This window comes from Triturus cristatus, chromosome 2_2, assembly GCF_964204655.1.
Source record: "Triturus cristatus chromosome 2_2, aTriCri1.1, whole genome shotgun sequence".
NCBI lineage: Eukaryota > Metazoa > Chordata > Amphibia > Caudata > Salamandridae > Triturus > Triturus cristatus.
Genome location: NC_140582.1, coordinates 236,298,720 through 236,324,201, shown reverse-complemented (window position 1 = coordinate 236,324,201; position 25,482 = coordinate 236,298,720).

Below are 25,482 nucleotides of genomic sequence, written 5' to 3'. Positions count from 1 at the left end.
CACGGTTCTGATTAGCAGCCTGTTTTTTGCAAGTTGCCAATATCTTTTCGGGATATCCTCTGTCTGACAATTTGAGTGACAGGTCATTAGCTTGGGAGCGGAAGTCAGAGCTCTTGCTGCAGTTTCTCCTAATTCTGAGATATTGTCCGAAAGGGAGGTTTTCCCTGAGGGGCCTAGGGTGGAAGCTATCAAACCTAAGTAGATTGTTTTTCGCAGTCGGTTTGTAGTGTGTGCGGGTTTCAAGGGCCCCGTTCTCTATAGTGATCACAACGTCCAGAAAGACTAAGGACTGGGTGTCACTACAGTGAGTAAATCTGAGATGATCATCGCAGGTATTTATCCATAAGAAAAATTCATTTAGAACATTCTGGGGTCCATTCCATACTAGGAGTACATCATCGATGTACCTGCGCCATAGTGTTATGTTTCTGGAGAAGGGATTAGATGTGGTCAGGGTGAACTTCTTCTCAAAGTCGTAGACATAGAGTCCTGCCACACTAGGAGCGAAGGTACTACCCATAGAAGTACCGCCCGTTTGTAAATACAGGGTACCCTCGAACTCAAAAAAATTCCGTTTCAGGGCTAGAGTGGCGCAATCGATGATAAACCCCTTGGGGGTTCTATGGGACCATTCTGAGTTCTCAAGTGACTGCTCAAGCACGTTTAGGGTCGCATCCTGAGGGATGCTGGTGTAGAGACTTTCAATATCCAGGCTGACGAGGATGGTGTGTTCGTCAACCTGGATTGTTTTAAGTAATGACAGAAGACTTTTGGTATCCTGGAGATATGTTTCCGATTGTTGGACCATAGTCTTGAAAAAGAAGTCACAAAATCGTGATAGTGGCTCCAGGAGTGAACCAATCCCAGAAACAATGGGCCTCCCTGGTGGTGGGAATTTATCTTTGTGCATTTTGGGGAGGATGTAAAAGTAAGGAATTTTGCCTTCTGTGGTTGTCAAATAATCTGCCTCCATTTTGGAGATCTCATTGTTACAGGCTGCTGAGTTAACCAATGAACTGATGTCACATTTTAGGTCATTAGATGGATCAGAGGGGAGTGGGAGGTAATTTCTCCTGTCAGATAACAGTCTCAAACATTCTGCTTGATACATTGCTTTATCCAGTATGACCACCCCTCCACCCTTGTCAGCTTGTTTTATTACGATGTCCTCACAGTTCTTGAGACCCTCTAAAGCAATCTTGCAATCTTTGTTGAGATTGAAAAACGGCTTCTTGTCTGGTAGTCTCTCGATTTCGTTGAAGACCGCTTGTTCAAAGGTGCTTATTTCACCAGGGACCATATGTGGTGGTGGTGTAAAACTAGATTTGAGTCGTATTCCCGTCTCATTAGTGTCAACAATTGGTGTGTCGTTACTTTTAGTTGCAAAGAACGCTTTTAGTCTTAGTTTACGGAAGAAAGTGGCAAGTTGACAGTGTAGATTAAACTTATCTAGTTTAGGTGTCGAGACAAAGCCCAGTCCCTTTTCCAAAACTTGTTTTTCTGCCGATGTGAGCTCTTTTTTCGACAGGTTTGTGACTAGGCTCTGTTGCTGCTCGTTCCTGCCTGGGGTTCCTTGGTCCTGCTCCTCGTGTTGTGTCCCACTGCCCCCTCGTTTTCTTCCCAATTAACCGGTTGTTGATTTTGCGGCTTCCTTCGTCCTCTTCCCCTCCTGCCTCTCCCTAAAAAAGGCGGCCTGAACATATTTTGTGGGAAAGAGGGTTGCATGAAAGGTGGTTGCCAACCGTACATGGGATATTGCTGATGTGGATTGAAAAGGCCTGGTGGTCCCCCCATCATTGGTGGATTTCCAGTGGGCCAACCACTGAATGTTCTTGATCTGCCCTTGTTTCTGTACCTCCCACTGTTCGTGCTGGAGGTACTACTATCGGATGAGTCATTACTCGACTGATCTGAATTCCTGTCAGTCCTAGGGGGGGGGATGAAGTCTGGGTCTGAGTACGGATACGTTTTTACAAAAGAAAACCGTTTAAGATCTTTTGGGAATTTCTGGATCTTTTGTTGTGTCAGGTTTTCTTTGTATTCGTTGAGTTCTTTGTTAATTTCTTCTAGTTTTTTCTTATAACCAATGATCGTGGTTTTAATGTGTGTCTCAGTGAGCTGTATTTCGATCAGCATAGCGTCTGATAGTCTTTTGGCGGTTTTAACTATCAGCACTATCCAGTCTCGTGTACAGTGCCACGCTATCTGGGCCCAATCCCTTCTAAAAACTGGGTCATCTAGAAAAATTTGTGGGGCGTTAGTAACTAGGAGAACTTTGGGTGCCATATTCGTCCTTAGATATTCTGTCAGAATTGTGCCATGTAAAATAGTTCTGATTCTGTTCTTCTTGTTTTCTGAGAGTGAATCCCAGTCAGTGGTCTGGGAGATTGTCTGCGAGATGTTGGTATCAGCAAACAAAGAAGATTCTGCCAGAATGGCATCAACATCCTCTGTGGAGTAAGTGAGTCCTGGGTTTTCCCCCATCCTAAGCCGTGTCTGATTAAATAATGAGTAATCTCTCACAGCTGTGCGCTGCCTGAATACAATATAACAAAAGAGAGAGAAAGGGATTTCACAACTAAGTTGTAAGGGGTACTCCCAGTCCCCTGAGGTATACAAAAGAAACAAAGAAGGGGGTATCCTTAAATGAGAGAAGGTAAAGACCTTCTGTCTGTTAGAGAGTTCTCAGAGAGGTAAAAAGAGAAATTATTTCTTTTTTATGAAACCCCTCACTCACCAACCTAGTTGGTGACATGCTTCATCATCGGGGTCCACCCGAGCAGTCGAATACCACTCGGGTGTGCTTCAACGCCTGATGACAGCAGAGCAGGTTTGTTATTATATCATTACGTGTAAGTGACGTGTGTGAGTGAGTGAAATAAAGTTAAAAGTAATCCTACTGTACTCCCTAACAAATTTAATATGGAGCAGCAGGGTCACGATTAAAAAAGTGGTGAAATGTAATACTAATGTAGGTTTAATTTGACCTAAAGTATTATCCAAATATTGACGGTCTACATGTTTCAACCTTTAAGTGTAATCACAGGTTTTCGTCAGGACCTATCGACACACCGGGCGGTCTACACGCACTAAGGTGCATCCAACCCTGGAGTGTCTGTGTGCCACCTACATATACTTGCGCAGGTGGTAAAAAGGGTTCAGGGAGTCCTCTGTGTACAGATGAACCTGAAAAAAGCACATACAGTTCTGGGCAATCAGAAAATGATCTATTTAGAATTAGAATGAACAGTGCCCATTTGCGTGTGAACTCTCATTTATGCGCATATAACCATCTCATTCTGAGTTATGCGCCCCATGTAATTACCATTGGTTGTTGGAACCGAGCATTCGTTCCATATTATGCAAAATTAGCATCAACCCACTAAATCATTGTGGAAATCGTGGGTGTCTTACGGCTACACAGCAATTGTGATTATACTTGATGTGTGATTCTATAGAGCGTACAAAGACGCACGTGAAAAAGACTCTATTTGTGACATGCGTGCGCTAAGGAAAATTATTTAAAAACAGAACACGGTGGAAAAAAGGAAAAACGGATCAAGATTCACTCGCGATTCTTACTCGAATGGTGTCATGGGCTCATAAGGGAGTCAGACGATGCTGCATTACTGTTGGACAAGAAACACAATACACGGGCGGCAATGGTCAGAACACTTAACTCTAAGTGCCTCACGTGTGCGTGGCAACCAGCTCTTCCCTACATAATCTTACCTCAGCTCACCGACTGCCTGCCACAAACCTGCGGTGCTTCCCCCAGGCGCCCGGATGTTACTGAATGGGCAGCAAGGCTTCAACTAAATACTCCTCACTTCCTGGTTATACGTCACGTGACTAGTGGGCGTGGCCTGGAGTGAGGAGACAATTCTTAAAGCGACAGGTCGATTTCTGCTGGTGAATGGCTGGTCATAGGTGAGGTAATAAGAGGAGTCAAGAGTGATTATTAAAAATATATTTACATGGAGTAGGACCTTCCACACGTGGGAGGAATGCTACAGAAAGGAAAACAGTAGTTCAGTTAAAATTACATGGCACAATGAGGTTATTTGTTCAGCACAGAGTTCCAAGGTATGCAATCGTTCATACCATGTTTGTGGGTGGACAATCTGTGTATCCAGCGTTGTTCTTTTTCATACAGATATTTCTGTGTGTTAGTACCAGTCACAGTTTCAATTATCGTCCAACGCATATCGTTGGGTGTATGATTGTGTTGAAGAAAGTGTTCTGTTAGACACGTGGTTTGTTTTTTGCATCTAATAGTGCTCCTGTGCTCACAGATCTTCTGCTTCACTTTCCTTGTTGTCATCCCTATGTAACGAAGTTCACACGGGCAGGTAATTAAATATACTGCATTAGTGGTGTTACAGTTTGTATGTTTTCTTTGTGACCATTCTCTGCCAGGTTCTAGGGATAGTGTTTTTGTGGCTGTGGTGAAATGGCACACGCTACAGTCACCGCATGGAAAATGACCTGTAATGTTAGGTAGTCCCCATGAATTAAGGACAGTACATCTTGTTGGTGTTTCTGGTTGTTTTGGTCTGGTGTGTACCAATGCATCTTTAATACTCCTTGCTCTCTTGAAAGAGAACAAGGGTTTTTCCGATTTTAGATTGCCTGTATTCAGGATGTTCCTGTGTTTGTTAATTGTCCTTGTGACCTGGTTAGAGATAGTACTGTATGTGGTGACACACGTAAGAGGCGTATCCGTCACTTGTTTCGGATTGGATTCCAGCAGTGCCTCACGGTTCTGATTAGCAGCCCGTTTTTTGCAAGTTGCCAATATCTTTTCGGGATATCCTCTGTCTGACAATTTGAGTGACAGGTCATTAGCTTGGGAGCGGAAGTCAGAGCTCTTGCTGCAGTTTCTCCTAATTCTGAGATATTGTCCGAAAGGGAGGTTTTCCCTGAGGGGCCTAGGGTGGAAGCTATCAAACCTAAGTAGATTGTTTTTCGCAGTCGGTTTGTAGTGTGTGCGGGTTTCAAGGGCCCCGTTCTCTATAGTGATCACAACGTCCAGAAAGACTAAGGACTGGGTGTCACTACAGTGAGTAAATCTGAGATGGTCATCGCAGGTATTTATCCATAAGAAAAATTCATTTAGAACATTCTGGGGTCCATTCCATACTAGGAGTACATCATCGATGTACCTGCGCCACAGTGTTATGTTTCTGGAGAAGGGATTAGATGTGGTCAGGATGAACTTCTTCTCAAAGTCGTAGACATAGAGTCCTGCCACACTAGGAGCGAAGGTACTACCCATAGAAGTACCGCCCGTTTGTAAATACAGGGTACCCTCGAACTCAAAAAAATTCCGTTTCAGGGCTAGAGTGGCGCAATCGATGATAAACCCCTTGGGGGTTCTATGGGACCATTCTGAGTTCTCAAGTGACTGCTCAAGCACGTTTAGGGTCGCATCCTGAGGGATGCTGGTGTAGAGACTTTCAATATCCAGGCTGACGAGGATGGTGTGTTCGTCAACCTGGATTGTTTTAAGTAATGACAGAAGACTTTTGGTATCCTGGAGATATGTTTCCGATTGTTGGACCATAGTCTTGAAAAAGAAGTCACAAAATCGTGATAGTGGCTCCAGGAGTGAACCAATCCCAGAAACAATGGGCCTCCCTGGTGGTGGGAATTTATCTTTGTGCATTTTGGGGAGGATGTAAAAGTAAGGAATTTTGCCTTCCGTGGTTGTCAAATAATCTGCCTCCATTTTGGAGATCTCATTGTTACAGGCTGCTGAGTTAACCAATGAACTGATGTCACATTTTAAGTCATTAGATGGATCAGAGGGGAGTGGGAGGTAATTTCTCCTGTCAGATAACAGTCTCAAACATTCTGCTTGATACATTGCTTTATCCAGTATGACCACCCCTCCACCCTTGTCAGCTTGTTTTATTACGATGTCCTCACAGTTCTTGAGACCCTCTAAAGCAATCTTGCAATCTTTGTTGAGATTGAAAAACGGCTTCTTGTCTGGTAGTCTCTCGATTTCGTTGAAGACCGCTTGTTCAAAGGTGCTTATTTCACCAGGGACCATATGTGGTGGTGGTGTAAAACTAGATTTGAGTCGTATTCCCGTCTCATTAGTGTCAACAATTGGTGTGTCGTTACTTTTAGTTGCAAAGAACGCTTTTAGTCTTAGTTTACGGAAGAAAGTGGCAAGTTGACAGTGTAGATTAAACTTATCTAGTTTAGGTGTCGGGACAAAGCCCAGTCCCTTTTCCAAAACTTGTTTTTCTGCCGATGTGAGCTCTTTTTTCGACAGGTTTGTGACTAGGCTCTGTTGCTGCTCGTTCCTGCCTGGGGTTCCTTGGTCCTGCTCCTCGTGTTGTGTCCCACTGCCCCCTCGTTTTCTTCCCAATTAACCTGTTGTTGATTTTGCGGCTTCCTTCGTCCTCTTCCCCTCCTGCCTCTCCCTAAAAAAGGCGGCCTGAACATATTTTGTGGGAAAGAGGGTTGCATGAAAGGTGGTTGCCAACCGTACATGGGATATTGCTGATGTGGATTGAAAAGGCCGGGTGGTCCCCCCATCATTGGTGGATTTCCAGTGGGTCAACCACTGAATGGTCTTGATCTGCCCTTGTTTCTGTACCTCCCACTGTTCGTGCTGGAGGTACTACTATCGGATGAGTCATTACTCGACTGATCTGAATTCCTGTCAGTCCTAGGGGGGGGGATGAAGTCTGGGTCTGAGTACGGATACGTTTTTACAAAAGAAAACCGTTTAAGATCTTTTTGGAATTTCTGGATCTTTTGTTGTGTCAGGTTTTCTTTGTATTCGTTGAGTTCTTTGTTAATTTCTTCTAGTTTTTTCTTATAACCAATGATCGTGGTTTTAATGTGTGTCTCAGTGAGCTGTATTTCGATAAGCATAGCGTCTGATAGTCTTTTGGCGGTTTTAACTATCAGCACTATCCAGTCTCGTGTACAGTGCCACGCTATCTGGGCCCAATCCCTTCTAAAAACTGGGTCATCTAGAAAAATTTGTGGGGCGTTAGTAACTAGGAGACCTTTGGGTGCCATATTCGTCCTTAGATATTCTGTCAGAATTGTGCCATGTAAAATAGTTCTGATTCTGTTCCTCTTGTTTTCTGAGAGTGAATCCCAGTCAGTGGTCTGGGAGATTGTCTGCGAGATGTTGGTATCAGCAAACAAAGAAGATTCTGCCAGAATGGCATCAACATCCTCCGTGGAGTAAGTGAGTCCTGGGTTTTCCCCCATCCTAAGCCGTGTCTGAATAAATAATGAGTAATCTCTCACAGCTGTGCGCTGCCTGAATACAATATAACAAAAGAGAGAGAAAGGGATTTCACAACTAAGTTGTAAGGGGTACTCCCAGTCCCCTGAGGTATACAAAATAAACAAAGAAGGGGGTATCCTTAAATGAGAGAAGGTAAAGACCTTCTGGCTTTTAGAGAGTTCTCAGAGAGGTAAAAAGAGAAAGTATTTCTTTTTTATGAAACCCCTCACTCACCAACCTAGTTGGTGACATGCTTCATCATCGGGGTCCACCCGAGCAGTCGAATACCACTCGGGTGTGCTTCAACGCCTGATTACAGCAGAGCAGGTTTGTTACTATATCAGTACGTGTAAGTGACGTGTGTGAGTGAAATAAAGTTAAAAGTAATCCTACTGTACTCCCTAACAAATTTAATATGGAGCAGCAGGGTCACGATTAAAAAAGTGGTGAAATGTAATACTAATGTATGTTTAATTTGACCTAAAGTATTATCCAAATATTGACGGTCTACATGTTTCAACCTTTAAGTGTAATCACAGGTTTTCGTCAGGACCTATCGACACACCGGGCGGTCTACACGCACTAAGGTGCATCCAACCCTGGAGTGTCTGTGTGCCACCTACATATACTTGCGCAGGTGGTAAAAAGGGTTCAGGGAGTCCTCTGTGTACAGATGAACCTGAAAAAAGCACATACAGTTCTGGGCAATCAGAAAATGATCTATTTAGAATTAGAATGAACAGTGCCCATTTGCGTGTGAACTCTCATTTATGCACATATAATCATCTCATTCTGAGTTATGCGCCCCATGTAATTACCATTGGTTGTTGGAACCGAGCATTCGTTCCATATTATGCAAAATTAGCATCAACCCACTAAATCATTGTGGAAATCGTGGGTGTCTTACGGCTACACAGCAATTGTGATTATACTTGCTGTGTGATTCTATAGAGCGGACAAAGACGCACGTGAAAAAGACTCTATTTGTGACATGCGTGCGCTAAGGAAAATTATTTAAAAACAGAACACGGTGGAAAAAAGGAAAAACGGATCAAGACTCACTCGCGATTCTTACTCGAATCGTGTCATGGGCTCATAAGGGAGTCAGACGATGCTGCATTACTGTTGGACAAGAAACACAAAACACGGGCGGCAATGGTCAGAACACTTAACTCTCAAGTGCCTCACGTGTGCGTGGCCACCAGCTCTTCCCTACATACTCTTACCTCAGCTCACCGACTGCCTGCCACAAACCTGCGGTGCTTCCCCCAGGCGCCCGGATGTTACTGAATGGGCAGCAAGGCTTCAACTAAATACTCCTCACTTCCTGGTTATACGTCACGTGACTAGTGGGCGTGGCCTGGAGTGAGGAGACAATTCTTAAAGCGACAGGTCGATTTCTGCTGGTGAATGGCTGGTCATAGGTGAGGTAATAAGAGGAGTCAAGAGTGATTATTAAAAATATATTTACATGGAGTAGGACCTTCCACGCGTGGGAGGAATGCTACAGAAAGGAAAACAGTAGTTCAGTTAAAATTACATGGCACAATGAGGTTATTTGTTCAGCACAGAGTTCCAAGGTATGCAATCGTTCATACCATGTTTGTGGGTGGACAATCTGTGTATCCAGCGTTGTTCTTTTTCATACAGATATTTCTGTGTGTTAGTACCAGTCACAGTTTCAATTATCGTCCAACGCATATCGTTGGGTGTATGATTGTGTTGAAGAAAGTGTTCTGTTAGACACGTGGTTTGTTTTTTGCATCTAATAGTGCTCCTGTGCTCACAGATCCTCTGCTTCACTTTCCTTGTTGTCATCCCTATGTAACGAAGTTCACACGGGCAGGTAATTAAATATACTGCATTAGTGGTGTTACAGTTTGTATGTTTTCTTTGTGACCATTCTCTGCCAGGTTCTAGGGATAGTGTTTTTGTGGCTGTGGTGAAATGGCACACGCTACAGTCACCGCATGGAAAATGACCTGTAATGTTAGGTAGTCCCCATGAATTAAGGACAGTACATGTTGTTGGTGTTTCTGGTTGTTTTGGTCTGGTGTGTACCAATGCATCTTTAATACTCCTTGCTTTTTGAAAGAGAACAAGGGTTTTTCCCATTTTAGATTGCCTGTATTCAGGATGTTCCTGTGTTTGTTAATTGTCCTTGTGACCTGGTTAGAGATAGTACTGTATGTGGTGACACACGTAAGAGGCGTATCCGTCACTTGTTTCGGATTGGATTCCAGCAGTGCCTCACGGTTCTGATTAGCAGCCTGTTTTTTGCAAGTTGCCAATATCTTTTCGGGATATCCTCTGTCTGACAATTTGAGTGACAGGTCATTAGCTTGGGAGCGGAAGTCAGAGCTCTTGCTGCAGTTTCTCCTAATTCTGAGATATTGTCCGAAAGGGAGGTTTTCCCTGAGGGGCCTAGGGTGGAAGCTATCAAACCTAAGTAGATTGTTTTTCGCAGTCGGTTTGTAGTGTGTGCGGGTTTCAAGGGCCCGTTCTCTATAGTGATCACAACGTCCAGAAAGACTAAGGACTGGGTGTCACTACAGTGAGTAAATCTGAGATGGTCATCGCAGGTATTTCTCCATAAGAAAAATTCATTTAGAACATTCTGGGGTCCATTCCATACTAGGAGTACATCATCGATGTACCTGCGCCATAGTGTTATGTTTCTGGAGAAGGGATTAGATGTGGTCAGGATGAACTTCTTCTCAAAGTCGTAGACATAGAGTCCTGCCACACTAGGAGCGAAGGTACTACCCATAGAAGTACCGCCCGTTTGTAAATACAGGGTACCCTCGAACTCAAAAAAATTCCGTTTCAGGGCTAGAGTGGCGCAATTGATGATAAACCCCTTGGGGGTTCTATGGGACCATTCTGAGTTCTCAAGTGACTGCTCAAGCACGTTTAGGGTCGCATCCTGAGGGATGCTGGTGTAGAGACTTTCAATATCCAGGATGACGAGGATGGTGTGTTCGACAACCTGGATTGTTTTAAGTAATGACAGAAGACTTTTGGTATCCTGGAGATATGTTTCCGATTGTTGGACCATAGTCTTGAAAAAGAAGTCACAAAATCGTGATAGTGGCTCCAGGAGTGAACCAATCCCAGAAACAATGGGCCTCCCTGGTGGTGGGAATTTATCTTTGTGCATTTTGGGGAGGATGTAAAAGTAAGGAATTTTGCCTTCCGTGGTTGTCAAATAATCTGCCTCCATTTTGGAGATCTCATTGTTACAGGCTGCTGAGTTAACCAATGAACTGATGTCACATTTTAGGTCATTAGATGGATCAGAGGGGAGTGGGAGGTAATTTCTCCTGTCAGATAACAGTCTCAAACATTCTGCTTGATACATTGCTTTATCCAGTATGACCACCCCTCCACCCTTGTCAGCTTGTTTTATTACGATGTCCTCACAGTTCTTGAGACCCTCTAAAGCAATCTTGCAATCTTTGTTGAGATTGAAAAACGGCTTCTTGTCTGGTAGTCTCTCGATTTCGTTGAAGACCGCTTGTTCAAAGGTGCTTATTTCACCAGGGACCATATGTGGTGGTGGTGTAAAACTAGATTTGAGTCGTATTCCCGTCTCATTAGTGTCAACAATTGGTGTGTCGTTACTTTTAGTTGCAAAGAACGCTTTTAGTCTTAGTTTACGGAAGAAAGTGGCAAGTTGACAGTGTAGATTAAACTTATCTAGTTTAGGTGTCGGGACAAAGCCCAGTCCCTTTTCCAAAACTTGTTTTTCTGCCGATGTGAGCTCTTTTTTCGACAGGTTTGTGACTAGGCTCTGTTGCTGCTCGTTCCTGCCTGGGGTTCCTTGGTCCTGCTCCTCGTGTTGTGTCCCACTGCCCCCTCGTTTTCTTCCCAATTAACCTGTTGTTGATTTTGCGGCTTCCTTCGTCCTCTTCCCCTCCTGCCTCTCCCTAAAAAAGGCGGCCTGAACATATTTTGTGGGAAAGAGGGTTGCATGAAAGGTGGTTGCCAACCGTACATGGGATATTGCTGATGTGGATTGAAAAGGCCGGGTGGTCCCCCCATCATTGGTGGATTTCCAGTGGGCCAACCACTGAATGGTCTTGATCTGCCCTTGTTTCTGTACCTCCCACTGTTCGTGCTGGAGGTACTACTATCGGATGAGTCATTACTCGACTGATCTGAATTCCTGTCAGTCCTAGGGGGGGGGATGAAGTCTGGGTCTGAGCACGGATAAGTTTTTACAAAAGAAAACCGTTTAAGATCTTTTTGGAATTTCTGGATCTTTTGTTGTGTCAGGTTTTCTTTGTATTCGTTGAGTTCTTTGTTAATTTCTTCTAGTTTTTTCTTATAACCAATGATGGTGGTTTTAATGTGTGTCTCAGTGAGCTGTATTTCGATAAGCATAGCGTCTGATAGTCTTTTGGCGGTTTTAACTATCAGCACTATCCAGTCTCGTGTACAGTGCCACGCTATCTGGGCCCAATCCCTTCTAAAAACTGGGTCATCTAGAAAAATTTGTGGGGCGTTAGTAACTAGGAGACCTTTGGGTGCCATATTCGTCCTTAGATATTCTGTCAGAATTGTGCCATGTAAAATAGTTCTGATTCTGTTCCTCTTGTTTTCTGAGAGTGAATCCTAGTCAGTGGTCTGGGAGATTGTCTGCGAGATGTTGGTATCAGCAAACAAAGAAGATTCTGCCAGAATGGCATCAACATCCTCTGTGGAGTAAGTGAGTCCTGGGTTTTCCCCCATCCTAAGCCGTGTCTGAATAAATAATGAGTAATCTCTCACAGCTGTGCGCTGCCTGAATACAATATAACAAAAGAGAGAGAAAGGGATTTCACAACTAAGTTGTAAGGGGTACTCCCAGTCCCCTGAGGTATACAAAATAAACAAAGAAGGGGGTATCCTTAAATGAGAGAAGGTGAAGACCTTCTGTCTGTTAGAGAGTTCTCAGAGAGGTAAAAAGAGAAATTATTTCTTTTTTATGAAACCCCTCACTCACCAACCTAGTTGGTGACATGCTTCATCATCGGGGTCCACCCGAGCAGTCGAATACCACTCGGGTGTGCTTCAACGCCTGATTACAGCAGAGCAGGTTTGTTATTATATCAGTACGTGTAAGTGACGTGTGTGAGTGAAATAAAGTTAAAAGTAATCCTACTGTACTCCCTAACAAATTTAATATGGAGCAGCAGGGTCACGATTAAAAAAGTGGTGAAATGTAATACTAATGTATGTTTAATTTGACCTAAAGTATTATCCAAATATTGACGGTCTACATGTTTCAACCTTTAAGTGTAATCACAGGTTTTCGTCAGGACCTATCGACACACCGGGCGGTCTACACGCACTAAGGTGCATCCAACCCTGGAGTGTCTGTGTGCCACCTACATATACTTGCGCAGGTGGTAAAAAGGGTTCAGGGAGTCCTCTGTGTACAGATGAACCTGAAAAAAGCACATACAGTTCTGGGCAATCAGAAAATGATCTATTTAGAATTAGAATGAACAGTGCCCATTTGCGTGTGAACTCTCATTTATGCACATATAATCATCTCATTCTGAGTTATACGCCCCATGTAATTACCATTGGTTGTTGGAACCGAGCATTCGTTCCATATTATGCAAAATTAGCATCAACCCACTAAATCATTGTGGAAATCGTGGGTGTCTTACGGCTACACAGCAATTGTGATTATACTTGCTGTGTGATTCTATAGAGCGGACAAAGACGCACGTGAAAAAGACTCTATTTGTGACATGCGTGCGCTAAGGAAAATTATTTAAAAACAGAACACGGTGGAAAAAAGGAAAAACGGATCAAGACTCACTCGCGATTCTTACTCGAATCGTGTCATGGGCTCATAAGGGAGTCAGACGATGCTGCATTACTGTTGGACAAGAAACACAAAACACGGGCGGCAATGGTGAGAACACTTAACTCTCAAGTGCCTCACGTGTGCGTGGCCACCAGCTCTTCCCTACATACTCTTACCTCAGCTCACCGACTGCCTGCCACAAACCTGCGGTGCTTCCCCCAGGCGCCCAGATGTTACTGAATGGGCAGCAAGGCTTCAACTAAATACTCCTCACTTCCTGGTTATACGTCACGTGACTAGTGGGCGTGGCCTGGAGTGAGGAGACAATTCTTAAAGCGACAGGTCGATTTCTGCTGGTGAATGGCTGGTCATAGGTGAGGTAATAAGAGGAGTCAAGAGTGATTATTAAAAATATATTTACATGGAGTAGGACCTTCCACGCGTGGGAGGAATGCTACAGAAAGGAAAACAGTAGTTCAGTTAAAATTACATGGCACAATGAGGTTATTTGTTCAGCACAGAGTTCCAAGGTATGCAATCGTTCATACCATGTTTGTGGGTGGACAATCTGTGTATCCAGCGTTGTTCTTTTTCATACAGATATTTCTGTGTGTTAGTACCAGTCACAGTTTCAATTATCGTCCAACGCATATCGTTGGGTGTATGATTGTGTTGAAGAAAGTGTTCTGTTAGACACGTGGTTTGTTTTTTGCATCTAATAGTGCTCCTGTGCTCACAGATCCTCTGCTTCACTTTCCTTGTTGTCATCCCTATGTAACGAAGTTCACACGGGCAGGTAATTAAATATACTGCATTAGTGGTGTTACAGTTTGTATGTTTTCTTTGTGACCATTCTCTGCCAGGTTCTAGGGATAGTGTTTTTGTGGCTGTGGTGAAATGGCACACGCTACAGTCACCGCATGGAAAATGACCTGTAATGTTAGGTAGTCCCCATGAATTAAGGACAGTACATCTTGTTGGTGTTTCTGGTTGTTTTGGTCTGGTGTGTACCAATGCATCTTTAATACTCCTTGCTTTTTGAAAGAGAACAAGGGTTTTTCCCATTTTAGATTGCCTGTATTCAGGATGTTCCTGTGTTTGTTAATTGTCCTTGTGACCTGGTTAGAGATAGTACTGTATGTGGTGACACACGTAAGAGGCGTATCCGTCACTTGTTTCGGATTGGATTCCAGCAGTGCCTCACGGTTCTGATTAGCAGCCCGTTTTTTGCAAGTTGCCAATATCTTTTCGGGATATCCTCTGTCTGACAATTTGAGTGACAGGTCATTAGCTTGGGAGCGGAAGTCAGAGCTCTTGCTGCAGTTTCTCCTAATTCTGAGATATTGTCCGAAAGGGAGGTTTTCCCTGAGGGGCCTAGGGTGGAAGCTATCAAACCTAAGTAGATTGTTTTTCGCAGTCGGTTTGTAGTGTGTGCGGGTTTCAAGGGCCCGTTCTCTATAGTGATCACAACGTCCAGAAAGACTAAGGACTGGGTGTCACTACAGTGAGTAAATCTGAGATGGTCATCGCAGGTATTTCTCCATAAGAAAAATTCATTTAGAACATTCTGGGGTCCATTCCATACTAGGAGTACATCATCGATGTACCTGCGCCATAGTGTTATGTTTCTGGAGAAGGGATTAGATGTGGTCAGGATGAACTTCTTCTCAAAGTCGTAGACATAGAGTCCTGCCACACTAGGAGCGAAGGTACTACCCATAGAAGTACCGCCCGTTTGTAAATACAGGGTACCCTCGAACTCAAAAAAATTCTGTTTCAGGGCTAGAGTGGCGCAATCGATGATAAACCCCTTGGGGGTTCTATGGGACCATTCTGAGTTCTCAAGTGACTGCTCAAGCACGTTTAGGGTCGCATCCTGAGGGATGCTGGTGTAGAGACTTTCAATATCCAGGATGACGAGGATGGTGTGTTCGTCAACCTGGATTGTTTTAAGTAATGACAGAAGACTTTTGGTATCCTGGAGATATGTTTCCGATTGTTGGACCATAGTCTTGAAAAAGAAGTCACAAAATCGTGATAGTGGCTCCAGGAGTGAACCAATCCCAGAAACAATGGGCCTCCCTGGTGGTGGGAATTTATCTTTGTGCATTTTGGGGAGGATGTAAAAGTAAGGAATTTTGCCTTCCGTGGTTGTCAAATAATCTGCCTCCATTTTGGAGATCTCATTGTTACAGGCTGCTGAGTTAACCAATGAACTGATGTCACATTTTAGGTCATTAGATGGATCAGAGGGGAGTGGGAGGTAATTTCTCCTGTCAGATAACAGTCTCAAACATTCTGCTTGATACATTGCTTTATCCAGTATGACCACCCCTCCACCCTTGTCAGCTTGTTTTATTACGATGTCCTCACAGTTCTTGAGACCCTCTAAAGCAATCTTGCAATCTTTGTTGAGATTGAAAAACGGCTTCTTGTCTGGTAGTCTCTCGATTTCGTTGAAGACCGCTTGTTCAAAGGTGCTTATTTCACCAGGGACCATATGTGGTGGTGGTGTAAAACTAGATTTGAGTCGTATTCCCGTCTCATTAGTGTCAACAATTGGTGTGTCGTTACTTTTAGTTGCAAAGAACGCTTTTAGTCTTAGTTTACGGAAGAAAGTGGCAAGTTGACAGTGTAGATTAAACTTATCTAGTTTAGGTGTCGGGACAAAGCCCAGTCCCTTTTCCAAAACTTGTTTTTCTGCCGATGTGAGCTCTTTTTTCGACAGGTTTGTGACTAGGCTCTGTTGCTGCTCGTTCCTGCCTGGGGTTCCTTGGTCCTGCTCCTCGTGTTGTGTCCCACTGCCCCCTCGTTTTCTTCCCAATTAACCTGTTGTTGATTTTGCGGCTTCCTTCGTCCTCTTCCCCTCCTGCCTCTCCCTAAAAAAGGCGGCCTGAACATATTTTGTGGGAAAGAGGGTTGCATGAAAGGTGGTTGCCAACCGTACATGGGATATTGCTGATGTGGATTGAAAAGGCCGGGTGGTCCCCCCATCATTGGTGGATTTCCAGTGGGCCAACCACTGAATGGTCTTGATCTGCCCTTGTTTCTGTACCTCCCACTGTTCGTGCTGGAGGTACTACTATCGGATGAGTCATTACTCGACTGATCTGAATTCCTGTCAGTCCTAGGGGGGGGGGATGAAGTCTGGGTCTGAGCACGGATAAGTTTTTACAAAAGAAAACCGTTTAAGATCTTTTTGGAATTTCTGGATCTTTTGTTGTGTCAGGTTTTCTTTGTATTCGTTGAGTTCTTTGTTAATTTCTTCTAGTTTTTTCTTATAACCAATGATGGTGGTTTTAATGTGTGTCTCAGTGAGCTGTATTTCGATAAGCATAGCGTCTGATAGTCTTTTGGCGGTTTTAACTATCAGCACTATCCAGTCTCGTGTACAGTGCCACGCTATCTGGGCCCAATCCCTTCTAAAAACTGGGTCATCTAGAAAAATTTGTGGGGCGTTAGTAACTAGGAGACCTTTGGGTGCCATATTCGTCCTTAGATATTCTGTCAGAATTGTGCCATGTAAAATAGTTCTGATTCTGTTCCTCTTGTTTTCTGAGAGTGAATCCTAGTCAGTGGTCTGGGAGATTGTCTGCGAGATGTTGGTATCAGCAAACAAAGAAGATTCTGCCAGAATGGCATCAACATCCTCTGTGGAGTAAGTGAGTCCTGGGTTTTCCCCCATCCTAAGCCGTGTCTGAATAAATAATGAGTAATCTCTCACAGCTGTGCGCTGCCTGAATACAATATAACAAAAGAGAGAGAAAGGGATTTCACAACTAAGTTGTAAGGGGTACTCCCAGTCCCCTGAGGTATACAAAATAAACAAAGAAGGGGGTATCCTTAAATGAGAGAAGGTGAAGACCTTCTGTCTGTTAGAGAGTTCTCAGAGAGGTAAAAAGAGAAATTATTTCTTTTTTATGAAACCCCTCACTCACCAACCTAGTTGGTGACATGCTTCATCATCGGGGTCCACTCGAGCAGTCGAATACCACTCGGGTGTGCTTCAACGCCTGATTACAGCAGAGCAGGTTTGTTATTATATCAGTACGTGTAAGTGACGTGTGTGAGTGAGTGAAATAAAGTTAAAAGTAATCCTACTGTACTCCCTAACAAATTTAATATGGAGCAGCAGGGTCACGATTAAAAAAGTGGTGAAATGTAATACTAATGTAGGTTTAATTTGACCTAAAGTATTATCCAAATATTGACGGTCTACATGTTTCAACCTTTAAGTGTAATCACAGGTTTTCGTCAGGACCTATCGACACACCGGGCGGTCTACACGCACTAAGGTGCATCTAACCCTGGAGCGTCTGTGTGCCACCTACATATACTTGCGCAGGTGGTAAAAAGGGTTCAGGGAGTCCTCTGTGTACAGATGAACCTGAAAAAAGCACATACAGTTCTGGGCAATCAGAAAATGATCTATTTAGAATTAGAATGAACAGTGCCCATTTCCGTGTGAACTCTCATTTATGCGCATATAATCACCTCATTCTGAGTAATGCGCCCCATGTAATTACCATTGGTTGTTGGAACCGAGCATTCGTTCCATATTATGCGAAATTAGCATCAACCCACTAAATCACTGTGGAAATCGTGGGTGTCTTACGGCTACACAGCAATTGTGATTATACTTAATGTGTGATTCTATAGAGCGGACAAAGACGCACGTGAAAAAGACTCTATTTGTGACATGCGTGCGCTAAGGAAAATTATTTAAAAACAGAACACGGTGGAAAAAAGGAAAAACGGATCAAGACTCACTCGCGATTCTTACTCGAATCATGTCATGGGCTCATAAGGGAGACAGACGGCGCTGCATTACTGTTGGACAAGAAACACAAATCACAGGCGGCAATGGTCAGAACACTTAACTCTAAGTGACTGACGTGTGCGTGGCCACCAGCTCTTCCCTACATACTCTTACCTCAGCTCACCGACTGCCTGCCACAAACCTGCGGTGCTTCCCCCAGGCGCCCGGATGTTACTGAATGGGCAGCAAGGCTTCAACTAAACACTCCTCACTTCCTGGTTATACGTCACGTGACTAGTGGGCGTGGCCTGGAGTGAGGAGACAATTCTTAAAGTGACAGGTCGATTTCTGCTGGTGAATGGCTGGTCATAGGTGAGGTAATAAGAGGAGTCAAGAGTGATTATTAAAAATATATTTACATGGAGTAGGACCTTCCACACGTGGGAGGAATGCTACAGAAAGGAAAACAGTAGTTCAGTTAAAATTACATGGCACAATGAGGTTATTTGTTCAGCACAGAGTTCCAAGGTATGCAATCGTTCATACCATGTTTGTGGGTGGACAATCTGTGTATCCAGCGTTGTTCTTTTTCATACAGATATTTCTGTGTGTTAGTACCAGTCACAGTTTCAATTATCGTCCAACGCATATCGTTGGGTGTATGATTGTGTTGAAGAAAGTGTTCTGTTAGACGCGTGGTTTGTTTTTTGCATCTAATAGTGCTCCTGTGCTCACAGATCCTCTGCTTCACATTCCTTGTTGTCATCCCTATGTAACGAAGTTCACACGGGCAGGTACTTAAATGTACTTCATTAGTGGTGTTACAGTTTCTTTGTGACCATTCTCTGCCATGTTCTAGGGATAGTGTTTTTATGGCTGTGGTGAGATGGCACACGCTACAGTCACCGCATGGAAAATAACCTGTAATGTTAGGTAGTCCCCATGAATTAAGGACAGTACATCTTGTTGGTGTTTCTGGTTGTTTTGGTCTGGTGTGTACCAATGCATATTTAATACTCCTTGCTCTCTTGAAAGAGAACAAGGGTTTTTCCCATTTTAGATTGCCTGTATTCAGGATGTTCCAGTGTTTGTTAATTGTCCATGTGACCTGGTTAGAGATAGTACTGTATGTGGTGACGCACGTAAGAGGCGTATCCGTCACTTGTTTCGGATTGGATTCCAACAGTGCCTCACGGTTCTGATTAGCAACCCGTTTTTTGCAAGTTGCCAATATCTTTTCGGGATATCCTCTGTCTGACAATTTGAGTGACAGGTCATTAGCTTGGGAGCGGAAGTCAGAGCTCTTGTTGCAGTTTCTCCTAATTCTGAGATATTGTCCGAAAGGGAGGTTTTCCCTGAGGGGCATAGGGTGGAAGCTATCAAACCTAAGTAGATTGTTTTTCGCAGTCGGTTTGTAGTGTGTGCGGGAGAGGCAGGAGGGGGAAGAGGACGAAGGAAGCCGCAAAATCAACAACAGGTTCAGTGGGAAGAAAACGAGGGGGCAGTGGGACACAACACGAGGAGCAGGACCAAGGAACCCCAGGCAGGAACGAGCAGCAACAGAGCCTAGTCACAAACCTGTGGAAAAAAGAGCTCACATCGGCAGAAAAACAAGTTTTGGAAAAGGGACTGGGCTTTGTCCCGACACCTAAGCTAGATAAGTTTAATCTACACTGTGAACTTGCCACTTTCTTCCGTAAACTAAGACTAAAAGCGTTCTTTGCAACTAAAAGTAACGACACACCAATTGTTGACACTAATGAGACGGGACTACGACTCAAATCTAGTTTTACACCACCACCACATATGGTCCCTGGTGAAATAAGCACCTTTGAACAAGCGGTCTTCAACGAAATCGAGAGACTACCAGACAAGAAGCCGTTTTTCAATCTCAACAAAGATTGCAAGATTGCTTTAGAGGGTCTCAAGAACTGTGAGGACATCGTAATAAAACAAGCTGACAAGGGTGGAGGGGTGGTCATACTGGATAAAGCAATGTATCAAGCAGAATGTTTGAGACTGTTATCTGACAGGAGAAATTACCTCCCACTCCCCTCTGATCCATCTAATGACCTAAAATGTGACATCAGTTAATTGGTTAACTCAGCAGCCTGTAACAATGAGATCTCCAAAATGGAGGCAGATTATTTGACAACCACAAAAGGCAAAATTCCTTACTTTTACATCCTCCCCAAAATGCACAAAGATAAGTTCCCACCACCAGGGAGGCCCATTGTTTCTGGGATTGGTTCACTCCTGGAGCCACTATCACGATTTTGTGACTTCTTTTTCAAGACTATGGTCCAACAATCGGAAACATATGTCCAGGATACCAAAAGTCTTCTGTCATTACTTAAAACAATCCAGGTTGACGAACACACCATCCTCGTCAGCCTGGATATTGAAAGTCTCTACACCAGCATCCCTCAGGATGCGACCCTAAACGTGCTTGAGCAGTCACTTGAGAACTCAGAATGGTCCCATAGAACCCCCAAGGGGTTTATCATCGATTGCCCCACTCTAGCCCTGAAATGGAATTTTTTTGAGTTCGAGGGTACCCTGTATTTACAAACGGGTGGTACTTCTATGGGTAGTACCTTCGCTCCTAGTGTGGCAGGACTCTATGTCTACAACTTTGAGAAGAAGTTCATCCTGACCACATCTAATCCCTTCTCCAGAAACATAACACTATGGCGCAGGTACATCAATGATGTACTCCTAGTATGGAATGGACCCCAGAATGTTCTAAATAAATTTTTCTTATGGAGAAATACCTGCGATGACCATCTCAGATTTACTCACTGTAGTGACACCCAGTCCTTAGTCTTTCTGGACGTTGTGATCACTATAGAGAACGGGGCCCTTGAAACCCGCACACACTACAAACCGACTGCGAAAAACAATCTACTTAGGTTTGATAGCTTCCACCCTAGGCCCCTCAGAGAAAACCTCCCTTTCGGACAATATCTAAGAATTAGGAGAAACTGCAGCAAGAGCTCTGACTTCCGCTCCCAAGCTAATGACCTGTCACTCAAATTGTCAGACAGAGGATATCCCGAAAAGATATTGGCAACTTGCAAAAAACGGGCTGCTAATCAGAACCGTGAGGCACTGTTGGAATCCAATCCGAAACAAGTGACGGATACGCCTCTTACGTGCGTCACCACATACAGTACTATCTCTAACCAGGTCACAAGGATAATTAACAAACACTGGAACATCCTGAATACAGGCAATCTAAAATGGGAAAAACCCTTGTTCTCTTTCAAGAGAGCAAGGAGTATTAAAGATGCATTGGTATACTCCAGACCAAAACAACCAGAAACACCAACAAGATGTACTGTCCTTAATTCATGGGGACTACCTAACATTACAGGTCATTTTCCATGCGGTGACTGTAGCGTGTGCCATCTCACCACGGCCACAAAAACACTATCCCTAGAACCTGGCAGAGAATGGTCACAAAGAAAACATACAAACTGTAACACCACTAAGGCAGTATATTTAATTACCTGCCCGTGTGAACTTTGTTACATAGGGATGACAACAAGGAAAGTGAAGCAGAGGATCTGTGAGCACAGGAGCACTATTAGATGCAAAAAACAAACCACGCGTCTAACAGAACACTTTCTTCAACACAATCATACACCCAACGATATGCGTTGGATAATAATTGAAACTGTGACTGGTACTAACACACAGAAATATCTGTATGAAAAAGAACAACGCTGGATACACAGATTGTCCACCCACAAACATGGTATGAACGATTGCATACCTTGGAACTCTGTGCTGAACAAATAACCTCATTGTGCCATGTAATTTTAACTGAACTACTGTTTTCCTTTCTGTAGCATTCCTCCCACGTGTGGAAGGACCTACTCCATGTAAATATATTTTTAATAATCACTCTTGACTCCTCTTATTACCTCACCTATGACCAGCCATTCACCAGCAGAAATCGACCTGTCGCTTTAAGAATTGTCTCCTCACTCCAGGCCACGCCCACTAGTCACGTGACGTATAACCAGGAAGTGAGGATTATTTAGTTGAAGCCTTGCTGCCCATTCAGTAACATCCGGGCGCCTGGGGGAAGCACCGCAGGTTTGTGGCAGGCAGTCGGTGAGCTGAGGTAAGAGTATGTAGGGAAGAGCTGGTGGCCACGCACACGTGAGGCACTTAGAGTTAAGTGTTCTGACCATTGCCACCCGTGTTTTGTGTTTCTTGTCCAACAGTAATGCAGCACCGTCTGTCTCCCTTATGAGCCCATGACACGATTCGAGTAAGAATCGCGAGTGAGTCTTGATCCGTTTTTCCTTTTTTCCACCGTGTTCTGTTTTTAAATAATTTTCCTTAGCGCACGCATGTCACAAATAAAGTCTTTTTCACGTGCGTCTTTGTCCGCTCTATAGAATCACACATTAAGTATAATCACAATTGCTGTGTAGCCGTAAGACACCCACGATTTCCACAGTGATTTAGTGGGTTGATGCTAATTTCGCATAATATGGAACGAATGCTCGGTTCCAACAACCAATGGTAATTACATGGGGCGCATAACTCAGAATGAGGTGATTATATGCGCATAAATGAGAGTTCACACGGAAATGGGCACTGTTCATTCTAATTCTAAATAGATCATTTTCTGATTGCCCAGAACTGTATGTGCTTTTTTCAGGTTCATCTGTACACAGAGGACTCCCTGAACCCTTTTTACCACCTGCGCAAGTATATGTAGGTGGCACACAGACGCTCCAGGGTTGGATGCACCTTAGTGCGTGTAGACCGCCCGGTGTGTCGATAGGTCCTGACGAAAACCTGTGATTACACTTAAAGGTTGAAACATGTAGACCGTCAATATTTGGATAATACTTTAGGTCAAATTAAACCTACATTAGTATTACATTTCACCACTTTTTTAATCGTGACCCTGCTGCTCCATATTAAATTTGTTAGGGAGTACAGTAGGATTACTTTTAACTTTATTTCACTCACTCACACACGTCACTTACACGTACTGATATAATAACAAACCTGCTCCGCTGTAATCAGGCGTTGAATCACACCGAGTGGTATTTGACTGCTCGGGTGGACCCCGATGATGAAGCATGTCACCAACTAGGTTGGTGAGTGAGGTGTTTCATTAAAAAGAAAAAATTTCTCTTTTTACTTCTCTCAGAACTCTCTAACAGACAGAAGGTCTTTACCTTCTCTCATTTAAGGATACCCCCTTCTTTGTTTATTTTGTATACCTCAGGGGACTGGGAGTACCCCTTACAACTTAGTTGTGAAATCCCTTTCTCTCTCTTTTGTTATATTGTATTCAGGCAGCGCACAACTGTGAGAGATTACTCATTATTTATTCAGACACGGCTTAGGATGGGGGAAAACCCAGGACTCACTTACTCCACAGAGGATGTTGATGCCATTCTGGCAGAATCTTCTTTGTTTGCTGATACCAACATCTCGCAGACAATCTCCCAGACCACTGACTGGGATTCACTCTCAGAAAACAAGAGGAACAGAATCAGAACTATTTTACATGGCACAATTCTGACAGAATATCTAAGGACGAATATGGCACCCATAGGTCTCCTAGTTACTAACGCCCCACAAATTTTTCTAGATGACCCAGTTTTTAGAAGGGATTGGGCCCAGATAGCGTGGCACTGTACACGAGACTGGATAGTGCTGATAGTTAAAACCGCCAAAAGACTATCAGACGCTATGCTTATCGAAATACAGCTCACTGAGACACACATTAAAACCACCATCATGGGTTATAAGAAAAAACTAGAAGAAATTAACAAAGAACTCAACGAATACAAAGAAAACCTGACACAACAAAAGATCCAGAAATTCCAAAAAGATCTTAAACGGTTTTCTTTTGTAAAAACGTATCCGTACTCAGACCCAGACTTCATCCCCCCCCCCTAGGACTGACAGGAATTCAGATCAGTCGAGTAATGACTCATCCGATAGTAGTACCTCCAGCACGAACGGTGGGAGGTACAGAAACAAGGGCAGATCAAGACCATTCAGTGGTTGGCCCACTGGAAATCCACCAATGATGGGGGGACCACCCGGCCTTTTCAATCCACATCAGCAATATCCCATGTACGGTTGGCAACCACCTTTCATGCAACCCTCTTTCCCACAAAATATGTTCAGGCCGCCTTTTTTAGGGAGAGGCAGGAGGGGAAGAGGACGAAGGAAGCCGCAAAATCAACAACAGGTTCATTGGGAAGAAAACGAGGGGGCAGTGGGACACAACACGAGGAGCAGGACCAAGGAACCCCAGGCAGGAACAAGCAGCAACAGAGCCTAGTCACAAACCTGTCGAAAAAAGAGCTCACATCGGCAGAAAAACAAGTTTTGGTAAAGGGACTGGGCTTTGTCCCGACACCTAAACTAGATATGTTTAATCTACACTGTGAACTTGCCACTTTCTTCCGTAAACTAAGACTAAAAGCGTTCTTTGCAACTAAAAGTCACGACACACCAATTGTTGACACTAATGAGACGGGACTACGACTCAAATCTAGTTTTACACCACCACCACATATGGTCCCTGGTGAAATAAGCACCTTTGAACAAGCGGTCTTCAACGAAATCGAGAGACTACCAGACAAGAAGCCGTTTTTCAATCTCAACAAAGATTGCAAGATTGCTTTAAAGGGTCTCAAGAACTGTGAGGACATCGTAATAAAACAAGCTGACAAGGGTGGAGGGGTGGTCATACTGGATAAAGCAATGTATCAAGCAGAATGTTTGAGACTGTTATCTGACAGGAAAAATTACCTCCCACTCCCCTCTGATCCATCTAATGACCTAAAATGTGACATCAGTTCATTGGTTAACTCAGCAGCCTGTAACAATGAGATCTCCAAAATGGAGGAAGATTATTTGACAACCACGGAAGGCAAAATTTCTTACTTTTACATCCTCCCCAAAATGCACAAAGATAAGTTCCCACCACCAGGGAGGCCCATTGTTTCTGGGATTGGTTCACTCCTGGAGCCACTATCACGATTTTGTGACTTCTTTTTCAAGACTATGGTACAACAATCGGAAACATATCTCCAGGATACCAAAAGTCTTCTGTCATTACTTAAAACAATCCAGGTTGACGAACACACCATCCTCGTCAGCCTGGATATTGAAAGTCTCTACACCAGCATCCCTCAGGATGCGACCCTAAACGTGCTTGAGCAGTCACTTGAGAACTCAGAATGGTCCCATAGAACCCCCAAGGGGTTTATCATCGATTGCGCCACTCTAGCCCTGAAACTGAATTTTTTTGAGTTCGAGGGTACCCTGTATTTACAAACGGGTGGTACTTCTATGGGTAGTACCTTCGCTCCTAGTGTGGCAGGACTCTATGTCTACGACTTTGAGAAGAAGTTCATCCTGACCACATCTAATCCCTTCTCCAGAAACATAACACTATGGCGCAGGTACATCGATGATGTACTCCTAGTATGGAATGGACCCCAGAATGTTCTAAATGAATTTTTCTTATTGATAAATACCTGCGATGACCATCTCAGATTTACTCACTGTAGTGACACCCAGTCCTTAGTCTTTCTGGACGTTGTGACCACTATAGAGAACGGGGCCCTTGAAACCCGCACACACCACAAACCGACTGCGAAAAAC